Raw genomic sequence first — 14,095 nt, 5'->3', positions numbered from 1 at the left:
AACATACTGCAAGGTCACACTGGGCATGCTCACACACTTGAAACTATGAGACAAATGTCAGGCAACAAAACACTGAAAGTCTGAACTGGGCATGCTCACACACTTAGGGAAAGTTTGAGTACAGCAGTGGACCACACATATCCCTCAGTTGCATGTGTCAACCCAGGAACCTCGCACTATTCACCAATCCACCATGTGCACACAGTGATATGACAACAGACAAAATATAATATAGTGAAATCCTGTCACAATCAAATATATTATGCAGAAACTTAGGTTGTTCATAGGAAGTGGTAAAGCAAAGAAGAAACAAAACCTGCAATCAGTACCATCACTGAACAATGTGCATCCCGAACATTAGCATAGGTTCAGAGGTTGACACTAGGCTATCTGCCTTAGGGTATGTAGAAGCCTAGCCACAGTGTATTTGTATTCTGCAACCACGCTAGATCAGTAGACTGTGCCTGTTAATAGTAGGTCACACAAGATATCTCACATATGTTCATTTCATTCTGCCTCTGTCTAGCAAGGACCCATAGCATATCCCAGGGCTAAACATACGATCACCCATCCACCTGTGAAGATGTCACCTGTAGGTGGTCAGCACGGGTCTGTGCATATGTGGGACTGTGATCACATTCCCGAGTGAGTGGAGCCTCTATGATGGTAATATGCCCCTCCAGCATGTCCTATTAACATCATTGCTCATGTACCTGTCCCTGGAGCATGTAGCTGTATGGGACTTTGATATCCTCATGTGGAGCCTGTCCATCAATGCTATGATGGACATGGCTTCAAACAAAAGGCACAGACTGCATCCATGTAGGCAGTAAGCAACCGAGCAGAGCTGGGGTCACCATAGCCAAACTGTGCATACCATCTGTGTGAGTCCCTAGATCCACTTGGTTATGTAAATCTGTGTACATACCAGTTGCTGCAGGTGTTGGGTAAGGTACATCCAAAATGGGGCATTGTATCCAAGCATGTGCCTGATGACTATAGGGTCACAATGACCCCACCTGATCTGGATGTAAAACCGTATGGGATAAGGTTGGCTAAATAGAAGGTGTGTCCAACAACATTGGCAACTTGAATGTCAAAGGCGAGAGTACTAAGTATTCATGTCCCCAAATCACAAATCACACACACTGTACGTGATGTATCATCACCTATGTGGTAATGTGTGTGCACGATGTTATTACCAAAGGTGATGACTATGCATCTAAAGGAAGGTAGCTGTAGGCCATGGCTCTGGCACCAGTCATCCATCTCTGTGAGACCCTTTCTGAGGATGCGTGTGCCAGCTGTGGAGTCGATTATGGCACACAGTTTGCAGTCATCTGCAAACATGGTCATCCATATTCCTCCTGCCTTAGCCAGTATGTATCAGAAATATATAAAGAACAAGAGAGGTCCCAGGACTGAGTCCTGTGTGATGCCATGTGTAACTGGTGTATAGTCAGATATGGCACCTGCAATACTGACCATGTGTGTGCTATCCATTATCCAGTTAGCAATCCATCTTGTGACATTTGTGTAGATATTGAATCCGGTGATCTAATGTGTAAAGGCCAAGTGGGATATTGTGTAGAAGTGGTGTGCGAGCTCCAGGTAGGCTGTGTGGACAACCCTGTGTACGTCTATGGACCTGTTAACTGTTTAAAGAATCAAACATCTACAAGAGGCAAGATATGCCCACAGCAACACCAAATTGTGTAGGATCCCATGTCTGTATGTTCACAATGTGTATGTGTATGTGTTCCATGATGATACACTCCATAGCATAGCAGACCAGGATAGTTAGGCATATACTGGGATAATGTCCAGGGTCCCTTGTGTCACCAGCACTGTGGAGCGGGTACACCATAGCTGTACGCCATTCCATGGGTACACATCCTGTAGTAACTGTGATATTAAACAGTGACATAATGTGAGTGTGAAGTTTGTCATGAATCTCGTGCATGCCACAGTCTGGGACACCATCTAGTCCCACTGATGCTGTGTTGTCTGCTATGGAGAGGGCAGCACACACATGTTCATCTGTGATGTCAGGGAGGCTACACCCTGTTGTGATGGACATGCACACTGCAGGGGGGATGGTTGGGGAAACATTCCCACTGAACCTGCTGTCCAGGATGTTTGCAATATCAGTGGGTTCACTGTATCATTTGTAATTATGCAGTAACTCACAGCATATCTGTGAGTTCCCACCCAGGTCCCTGACATAACTAAATAAGGCCTTGTGATTGTCCATAGTGTCTGTTGCAAGTGTCTGTTAGAAGTCGGCCTTAGATGAATCAACAAGTGATCATAGCTATACCATAGTAATGATCAGAGATGCCTTCCTGATTGTGATTGTGCTCTATAATGTAGTAGCCTCCTCCTGTCCTGTATAGCTCAGTAATGGCCGTGGTCTAGTAGACAGGTCCCCTGTCTTTGGAGGAGTGAGTCTTGTAGTTATCTGGGATAGCATGATCCATGCATTCCAGTAGTTGTCCATAGAATGTCCTTGTAAAGTATGAAGTGGTCTGAGCTGTAATTAACACTGTCCAGGGTCATTGAGGGATACCACCTCAGTTTGTACAAGTGTGACGTTTGCTCATGAGAAGTATGTCACTGAGATCACATAGGATGTGCGTGTGTATGGGATATGTATGTCTAGTGAGATGAATGTATGTTCTGACCTTAACAATTACAGGTATACCTCTGTTGTGGAACATAGAGTCCCCATGTGGGTGATGATCAGGTCCCACATGTTTAACCCCCTGAGGGTGTGGTGACCAGGTCTGCCATAGCATTTGAGTGTAACAATCCTAGCAACTGTTGTGCGAGGGTGTCAGTGCTTGAGTAGTATACCCAGTCAATGTGTGTGTATTTGAAGTCACACAATATAATGGTGTTTGGTGAGACCTTCACATTCCCCAGTGTTCCCAGGAATAACGACTGTTGTGCCCAAGTTTGGGAGTGTGGTTTGTAACAGTCTACAAACTGAAATGCAGTTTTGCCCACTCTCAGTTGCACATGTACGTTCCCCAATGCTTTGTGTACTGCTACCAACCTGGAGGTGTGTGTATGAATGATGTATATGGATACCCCCCCTATTGTTGTTGTCCGGTCCGAGTCTTGTGTCTGAAAACCATGGTATGACGTAAAATCTGTTAGTGCTGCTGTGCTTTTGTAAGCCTGAACCAGGTGTTTGTTACTGCACATATATCGACAGATACCATACTGATGTGAGTCCTGAGTGCATGCATTCTGAGGGTTAGACATCAGTGTTAAGCACCATCACTCTCTGTTTCCTGTACTCTGTAACGTCTATGGCTGTGGTTATGTCTTCTGACCCTCACTTCAAACAGCCACTATGTGTGTGTCAAGAGCCTAAGGCAGCCTGTGAAAGCCTAGGGGTGGCAGGTGCATGGCGTCCATAGCGAATGTACATGGCATGTTGAGCATGTAATCCCAGGCTGACAGACACTGGATCCCCTGTGAATGACAACAATATGTTAGGCAACTGTTAAAAGTGATCATGTCATCTGTATACTGTGACATAGTACTTGGTGAGGGTAAGATGCTACACAAGGTCAGGGTCATACTGTCCTGGGCTACATAATCAGAGAGCTCCTCTATGTCTCTCATCGTGTAGTTCATGGAGGAACGTCTGAGGGTTTACACACCAGAATGGTCAATGATTGAGCCATATTTGTACTTGCAGTGGACTGACAACAGTGCATGTGTCATGTGGCATATCCTGGCACCCGACACACAGCACAAAGTGACCTTCACCTTGTTCAGCCTGGTGAGTGGGATGTCAGTGTGACCGACAATTACAGTCACCTAATACAAGTGTATGAGGTGTGTTGTGTAGGCCTAAGGGCAGTGACTGTGTGGCACAATGACTTTGTGAACTATGTGATATGTGTGTATGGTTGTGTGTTAGCAGTTGTTTGTGTGTCTGCTTTGGATGTCTCAGCTGCTTAGGCAGAATATATTTAGATGTTCCAAGTATGTCATTGTGTGTCAATGTATATGGTTTGCTGTTGTCATAGGTGCATGTGCGACTGTATTTGTGGTGTGTCTGGTTACCTTCACCACCCAATAGACTGTGCCAGTCATGGCTTGGGAGAGCTCAGCCTCCTGTCTGTCTGTACAGTTGCACCTCTCACATATATCTGAGTTTGTTGGTAGGAGGACAGTGTTACCTGTGTACATAAGGCAGTTGTAACAATGCTTCAGAATTCCAATATGCACCAGCTGGACTGGAGAGTACACATGAAACTGACCTTTGGACATGCCAGGATATGATGATGACATACACTGTCGACTGATCCTAAAGGATCAGTAGTGTGTCAAGTGTGTAAAAGAGTATAACAGGGTTTTAGTGTTCAGGTATGTTGTTGCTGTGGAAAGATAATCTGCAAAGGAGTACAGACAGAAACATTACACCTCCTTCAGCTATGTCAGAAATATCGATGTACAGTCATATATGTCCTGAGTCAGGGTCAACTGTACCTGACTGACAATGTCAACATCCTGTCAGACAGGCCCATACATACATACCCACCTCCCAGTGACAAAAGACCCTAACATCATACCAGGAGATATCACATGTAGAATGTGTAAACTGGTCCGCCCAATGCCAAATGAATCCCATCACATGGATACCATTGTTTCCTCATATCTGTCATAAGTGAACGACAGGGCAAACAGACACTGCACTCGAACAGTCTGTTGAGCCTCGCACTCTCTATAGGATCTTACACCGTTGAATGTGTTACAGCAACATGTGGCACACCCCACAAGTGTTGGTGCACAACACACCATGGGAATTATATTCCTATAAGCCTACGAAGTCCAAAATGCTAGTCCATGGAGTCCATCATGATTGCAGTCAGGAACAGAGATATTGTAAACCGATAAACACACAACCCAAATGTCTGTGGTATGTTAATGAGCACATCATGTTCCCCAAACCTGCTAGATATCTTGCAAGGCAGCCACCCAGGACATACATCACTGACAGGAGCAACACAGGTCCCACATAGACTTTGAATAGCCCTTTACCAACATCACAGACACATGTTGTATCCACAAAACCTACAATCCATGCATGAATATGTATTGTCATATGAAGGAATGGTAATTTGTCCACAGATAGATCACACCAGGTATGAATTGTGTATTCCTGTTCAAGATGTTCACACCTGCTGACCCACAAGTTTCATTCCTGGGATTGCATAACACTAAGTGCATACACATTACCATGTTCAGTCTGATGATGTCAGCAACCTACAAATATAGCATGTGAATAGAAACCACATAGTAAAGCATGTAGCATGTCATGTTAATGCGTATCTCACTAATATCATAACATAGTTTAGTAGGTGTTTGAATCCTACAATTGCTGAGTGTGTGTCTGCATGTGTCTGTGTGTGTGTGAGATTGGCTTTGAGAGGAATGGCCTTTCTGGAGACTGTGGAAACACATTAGGAGTGGTGAATACCTCTTTGCCAAGTGTGATGATGTCAGCATCCTAAAAATAGAGCTTTGGAAATGAATGCTCCCAGTAAAACAAATAGCGCATCGTGTTAATGCGTATCTCTCTAGTGTCATAGTTAGGTAGAGGTTTGAATCCTGCAAAAGCTGAGTATGAATGTGTGTGTGTGTGTGTGTGTGTAATTGCCTTTGAGAGGAGTGGCCTTTTTGGAGACTGTGGAAACACATTAGGAGTGGTGAATACCTCTTTGCCAAGTGTGATGATGTCAGCATCCTACAAATAGAGCTTTGGAAATAAATGCTCCCAGTAAAGCAAATAGCACGTCGTGTTAATGCGTATTTCACTAGTGTCATGACATAGTAAGGTAGGGGTTTGAGTCCTGCAAACGCTGTGTGTGTGTGTGTGCCACAGGTGGTCAATGCAGTGTGGGTTTTGCTTTTACTACGGTATGACATATGTTTCAAACAGTATGTGCATTGCACACATCGGGTATCTGCATGTCAAATAGATCTGTGTACATGTGACCTCAATCAGTTCATAGGTGTGAAGCCTGCATACTACATGAATACATTTGTAACCTTCGACAGATTGTGCCGCTGCTTCTCAGATCATAGGTCACATATGTATGTATGCGTCAAGACCGGCCAATGTAGTGATCTGTGGCCAAGGACATCCCGGCCACACACACCCATGACACGTACTATAGAGTACTGTGAGTGAGGGTAATTGCTGGGGTATATGTCAGACATGTTCATACACAACAACGACTGGCAATAATGGACAGTCATTATAGGTGTGCACCAGCCCTCTGGATATGCATGCAGGCCCCTAATGTATTATGTGAAACACCGAGGGACCCCACAATACCTATGGATATGTAGATACCAAGGGACAGATGACATAACACGTGTCTGCCTGTACACATTGGTACCCAACATACATGTTCAGGGCTACCACCTATGTGGTACTGTTGGGATAGTATGTATAGTAAATGTGGATGACTATGCCATAGATGGCGTACTGCTATACAGCATGTATTGGACAACAGGTATCTGTCTGTATGATACCCTTGTGTAGGATATGCGTCCCATCCGGGGAATGCAGTGTAGGCCAATGCATGCATTTCCAGATGTGGATGGACATATCCCTAGTATGTTTGCATGTACCTAAGAGGGCTATATGCCACACAGGTGTGGTCCCAGGAACGTGTGGTGGTCAATACCACTGGTTACTGTTATAGTATAGTACTGGAAGGATCCAACTGTTACTGAGTTCCCTACAACTGTGAGTCATTTGTCAGGACATCATCTAATAATTGGTTATAGTCATGCTGTTGAGGTGGTGTATACTGCCAGACTGCAGATTATTGACAGATATCAATGGTATCACCTACAGCATAGTGCCAATCCATGTCATACACACATGTGTACCCATGTTAGTACATATCTGTAGTAGAATGCATACTGGCCATCAAAAGATACCATGAGATGTTAATGTGTAGAACAGGGTATGTCGCACATCCCACGTGTCCACTATGCACATACATGCAGACAGTGTGCACACACCATATAAAACAGATGTACACCCACTAATTTGTAATGCACACATCACACACATACTGTCCACTCACTAACACATGCTGGCAACACTGTACACTTCAGCCAAGTGGCACATGGGTGGACAATACATACTCAGACCTAACACTGGTGTAAACAATGCTACAATGTCTATCAGAGCTGTGATGCATAATGCCTGCTCAGATATACCTACAAGGATATCAGTACACCTTCCTGTTGGCAACTTGCTACTATTGCTACACTCCTATAATGTCACCCTGTGCATCAGAACCATGTTAGCCTATTCCTGCATCAATGTGACAGATGACAGGAGGTGGCACAGGTGTCATCATATGCACAGGGTGTGTTGTAGGTTTGCCAGAGCCCGACACTGACCCATCAAATCGGCATGTCTATGTCTATGTGTGTGTGTGTGTGTGTGTGTGTGTGTGTGTGTGTGTGTGTGTGTGTGTGTGTGTGTGTGAGGGACAACAGTACTGCATGGGCCAATAATGATGTAATGTGTGTGTGTATGTGTGAGCCCTAGTTGTATGATAAATGTGTGTGTGTCTGCATGCACACAACTCCACCATGTGGCTGCCATACATGGGTGGTTGTGGGACAGCCACAGACTGTACCTGCTAGGCCATACAGATCACTGTCTCCGACCACGGCCACAGTACCTGTGCCTAGCAGGGGTGCTACGGGCAGTATTGGGTACCAACCCTGACTGGCTGCTATCATCAGAGGCAGAGGTATGATGACTGGACCCATGTCCCTGCTGGGACTGGCCAGCGCCACGTGCACGTGGTCTAGTAGGATGGTCAATGCTGGGGCTGGTATGGCCATTACGGGAGCGGCTGGGATCCATGGTCCGTCCGTGATGACTGCCAGCTGATGCTGTTGCTGGCATGCGTCCGCGTCAGCTTCTCATCCTTCCCACATGGTCCTGGCTCATGGCTAACACATTGTGGAGGACATCTAATGTCTCTCTCCAACGGCTATCAATGACCTCGGTGTAATTCCAGATGGCACCAGCAAGGTCACGGATGCTGTCATTGATAGCAGTGTAATGAGCCCTCTGCGCCCTTAGTTCCTATCGGGTGTAGAGTGTACCGTTCCATATGTGCCTGTGCCTGCATTACAGCCCAGAACATACTGGAGGTTGTAATACCTCAGGGGGCACATCTGCCAGGGGTAATATGACCAGTGGTGCTCCCCCGAGAACCCCTGGACATCTGCCTATGTGGTACTGTTCTGGTAATCCAGCTATGGCTGCTGTGAGAGGATGCATGTGCCATAGGTACCACACTCTCCTGGTCAATGCCAACTGTATGCTGTCCCTCAGCTACGGCCATTGGTGACGTGGGATGTATTGGCAGTATGAGTGTGCGCATAGATGGGGTTGACCACTGTGTACTGTCGATTGGTGGACCAACGACAGACCATGTCAGACCTTCCTGTGCCACAATACATGTCTCATCATCTCCACTATTAGTGGCGGTATCATCAGGTTCCCTGCTGCATTCAGCCACGCCTAACTCAGCACCTGTGGAAGGAAGACAGGAAATGCACTTTAAAATCTGTACATGATGTTAGCACACATGCACACGTGAACACATGTACACATGCACACATGCACACATGAACACATGCACACATGCACACATGAACACATGCACACATGAACACAAGCACACATGCACACATGAACACATGAACACATGCACACATGAACACGAGCACATGAACACATGCGCACATGAACACCTGAACACATGCACACATAAACACATGAACACATGCATGCATGCACAGAAATACACTGCTCATCACAGCACATACACACACACACACACCAGCAATCCGACACATACACAATAGTGGGTGATGGCGGGTGACAGTATCACAAGGCAAACAGTCACCACACACGTGTCAGCAGACAGACCACGTGTTGCTCAACACCATGCAGTGCAAGTGTAGACAGCCCTATCTAATGACATTATACATGATTTTGATGCATGTATGTAGTTGTTCAGTGAATGACTACACCCTGGAACACAATGTGTACATGGACACAACATTGCTGTGCAAGTATTATCTGCTCTGCAATGTCATGTGCACCATCACTCAATGGTATACATACCATGGCTGCATGTGTTATCTGTGTGACACATAGATTGCCATGTCAGATGACAGTGTCTGTGTACATAGCACATAATAGTGGGCACAGGTGTAGCAAATGCATGCAATGTACAGACATGGGATGAGTGGTGCATGTAGATGTGAAGGAATCCCAATGCATGACATGGACATTGCACAGTGGATATGGTGCATGTGGGACATATTGCAGATATGTTGTTGCCAGCCATGACATGGCATGCTACATGACTGCAACATTAAACACCACACATACCCGATGTGTGTCATGTGACCTATACACCATGCTATGCATGGTGTGTATAGGTGCATATGTTTGCACACATAGAACAATGAGGTGCACAGCAAAGACTGCTATGTGTAGTACTGTGGTCACTGTAACTGGATGGGGTGTAGTACCATGTGCCATCATCATCATCATGCATCTTGTGGTCACTCACGGCTACTACTGTGTGACAGACCACCGCCTAGCATGCTGTACCTGAACTGCAGTGCCGTGGATACGTTCACTATTACACAGCCACTTTGTACATGGGTGTATGAGGTGCCCAGTAGGGAACATTGCCTAACATTACTGTGTTATGTGTTGAAGAATGTTGCACAGCCCCAAGATAGGCCTCTACCCCTGAGGTACATCATGTGTGTGTGGATGACATGTGGGATACTGACGTGTGACCTTACAGCGGGTGTGTGGTTATGCCATATGTAGCATGACTTTGTGTGCTGCATGTGATAAATGTCTTATGTTTTGTACAGGTGTTGCAACTATGCCTATCCAATGTGCAGTACGGGGTTGCCACAACTGTGTGTCATGCTCTGTGTATTGCATGTCATTGAGGCAGCTACTGACATTACTGAGCTGTGCAACATCTCACACCAAACATGCATGGCATGCATTATGCATAGGTGTGTTACGTGTACATGGCCTACACCTCACCCATGACATGCATATTTCATTACCAACATTGCAGGTATAACACACTCACCAGCATGGATCGGCTGCCCTGCCATCACACCAGAGGGACCTACGAGAATATGAGAGGGTTTGTCAGTGGCCACAACTGTGGCATTGCTACAGTGGGTATGCTAAACTATAGTACAACAACAGTCAACAGTCACAGGTGTAGGGATATTATTCAAACTATCCGTATTGCACAACACTAGGCAGTGGAACTGCTAAACACACAGTACACATTTCACGTACACATACTCTAACAATACAGGTAACTGTAGTCTACTGATGGGGCATGTTACCTGCTTGCTCCAGGTGGATGGGCTGGGTGGCTCTGGCCTCCATTGCAACACATGTCAGAGGTTGATGTAGCTGTTGTCCAGGAGCCACCATGCTTAGCAGCAGCTCCTCCGCTCTGGTAAGGGGGGGATGAATGGCCACCCCACCACCTGTGGCAAGCTGCTGTCATTGGATATCAGACGCACACCACCGGACTTGTCTAATTAAATCACTGCAGTGATGGTGTACCTGCTCATATATCCGGTTATGCATGCCTATGTCATTTACCCAACTAACAAGTTCCTGCCACAGTGCAGTCCACTCCTGCTGGTGCTGGCTGCTTCTGGAGAAGAGCATTGTGTACCGCTGCAATAAGCTGTTGAGTATCACCTCTTTCTCATCCGCTGTGTACGCTGGGTTGCGTTGGTGGGCCATCTGGCTGAAAAAGATATGAACAATATGTGTGAGAGTGTCCTGTGGCACACTTTACACCTTTACCCACAGATATCACTTTACTGGCATATATACCATAATGTTGCCTGTCAGAGGTTACACACATGCGATACCACTTATTGGTTCTCAGGCCACAACTAACTAACACTGCCTGGTAGGCTCTATATATCACACCACTATATAACAGTACCCGACACACTGTTTGTGACACATTGCACAACCTCAAGACAGGGGTGTATATCACACCAATGCATGAACAGAGATGTCATCCATTGCAATGGATGTAAAGTACAGGTACAGTAGTACCAATCAACCACCCTAGTCATTGATGCCATAGCCCTGCCTAACAGATGTGTCCAGTTGTTACTATAGGTGGCATACTGCTGTAACAGACTATATATGTTGCTGGATACACACGTTAACCCTGTAACACACATATGATTGCAGCCATTGTACAGGCATAATCACACACACATCAGGCAAACATACAATGCACCACTGTATGCCAACACAGATGAGCATTACCTGTGTACCATACGGTACTGTCTGCCACTACTTACACACCCTTATGCCTGCAGTCTGTCCTCTGTGCAGACTACAGGAAACACACATGACAGTGTTTCCAAGCAATGTGAACGCACACCATACTGTGCTGTTTAGGCCTACAGCTTCAGGTAGTACTACAGTTCATATTTTTGATGGATTCACCAGCAGTACCACTCACTAAGCATACATGTATTGGTTTAGTCTACAATGAGACACCACATTCGTCAACGGAGAACTACGTCACATCATATGCCATACTACTATGTCTGCCTAACAGTACATTACACATCAGTTGCTGTCCTCACAGCTAGCATAGGCACTACCATGTCAGATACAACATCACACTAAGCTATCACACATTTACAGACATTGCACACATTCAGCATTACACTTAATCAACCTCACATAGCAGCTATTGCATTAAGTACATGTGTGAGTGCATAGTGTCATAGGTAGGTAATATGCTATTGGTCCTAGGGCCTACGGCAGCCTAGCCATATGCTACCCTGGCCTTTGACACACATACTTTGATTTCACTTGCCCCTGCCAACCTGAACCACAGATGTGTTTCCTGGGGTGTATTACCAATCTCCCACACAATCATCAGGGGTATTTATAACAACTGCTAAGGAGGAGCCTTGTTTGCTATTGTTATGTGGTCTATTCCAGTGTATTCTCTGAGATGGGAACCTATCCCTCCAGCATGTGCTGTTTAGTGAGCTGACAAGGTTTAGGGCCCTAGAGCGTGTATCCCCAAGGGAATGTGATATGTTGCCATGGTGGTTGTCACCCAGCTATGGGTGTGACATACCTCTGTATGTCCGGCAGAGGTCACCTCTGTATGGCCAGTATGCAATACAGTGTAGTTGTGGTTTTGTGAGTCAGTCTGCATAGGGCATCTGTTTGCGGACAGTATTACCCTTTGGGAGGTCTGTCTGTGGCCTGTTCACCTGGTGTAGTTGTCATGTGAAGTACATACCACACAGGGCATTGTGATGAGTAGAGGGGAACTCTACCCTATACTTCCATAGATGACACACCTTTTGTCATGACACATACCACACAGCAGATTACAAGTGTAGTGTGGCACTGTCTTCATCAAAGTGGAGGCTACTGTCCACCTGTGTCCCATGTTCCCTTATCACACCTTCACTGTTAGGTAGATCTCTACCTATGTGATAGTTAATGGGTACGCTGTTTTGGGAAGGTGGAATGGCACTGCAGTATCATCACTTGTCTACAGTCCATGCCTTGGTCACCACACACCTGTTGTGGTACATATGACCCCGTGTCTCTCTGTCTTTCTCTCGCACTCTATATATATATATATATATATATATATATATTATATATATGCATATCTATACACATACATGTACACATCCATTGCTGTACACATGGATGTACATATAAGCACATGTACAGTCCACCTTTCATGGTGGGGATATCACTTATGCAACAGTTGTGGGATGTACAGGTATGTGATTAAATTGCACAGTGTTGTGCAGAATGCATGTGGGTGTCCTCAGCCCTTGTAGCATTAGCAGGCCTCACTGTCTGTAACACAGCAGCTCTGACAAATCTGTCCCACAGCATTTAACCACCACTTGACATATATTAACACTACCATAGCTGACCTTAGGCATAGGCCTACTATGCGGCCGTCTAGGGCGCCACTCTAGCAGGGGTGCTTTTCCACTATTGATGTGGACACAAGGATGGGGGCACCAGGAAGTGTGGTAGGGGGCACCATGGAGCACTTTTGCCTAGGGCACCAGTTGACCTAAGGCCACTCTTGCACACTGCATGCTGTCCTCTAGGCCACACACTACGACCTACATGGATATATGCACATATCAACCTTCTCTGACAGATAGCTGTCCACCCTTCACTAACAGTTGCAGTATGTCCCTTGCCCTATGCACATGTGCAGATACAAATAGATACATACTGCTGCCACACATGGATGATTTGCAGTGTGTAGAGTACTCTTCAGGAACATCTACAACATGCCAACACATACATGTGAGTTACATACCTTACCTTTGTATTTCGCTGCTCCGTGTGTTACGGTTTTGTAGTTTTTTTTTTTATTGGTGGTTTGTTTTGAGTTTTCGCCCTCTATTTAACCTCCGGTCTCTGTTTCTCACTCTGTTCTGTCTCTGTCTCAGTCTGTGTCTGTGTCCGTGTCTCTTTCTCTCTCACTCTCTATCTCACAGCACCTGCAATGATATAATTGCATGTGTGGACTGCAGGTACAGCCTGCTTTTCTAGGTATCTGCACTTGTGCATGTGACAGCCTCTGCACCAATTGCTGCCCACCATTCAGTAATTGCATGCAGTCTGCTGTTTGGTGATTGCATTACTCACTGTGATTGCAGCCCACTGCTATAAAATCCTAGGTTAGGTAGGCGTAGACCTTTCAGATTTCCAAGGTGGGGCCCATGCTTGTTTGCTCTGGACACCGTTGTGTCAGTCTGAAGGTTGGTATATGTCTCTTATCTGATGCTAGGGTTGTAGCCAGTTATATGCATGCTGTACTCATACCTGCATTTTGCTGCTTCCAGTACACACATATCAGTGTAGACATGTACGCACCCCTCCAAATGCTAACACAGGATACATGGGAGTATGTACTTTTTTCTCACTTACACA

The sequence above is a fragment of the Protopterus annectens genome, chromosome 11.part0 (assembly GCF_019279795.1).
Source record: "Protopterus annectens isolate FY-2018-M chromosome 11.part0, PAN1.0, whole genome shotgun sequence".
NCBI classification, from domain to species: Eukaryota; Metazoa; Chordata; order Ceratodontiformes; family Protopteridae; genus Protopterus; species Protopterus annectens.
Note: the sequence above shows the minus strand (reverse complement) of the source record.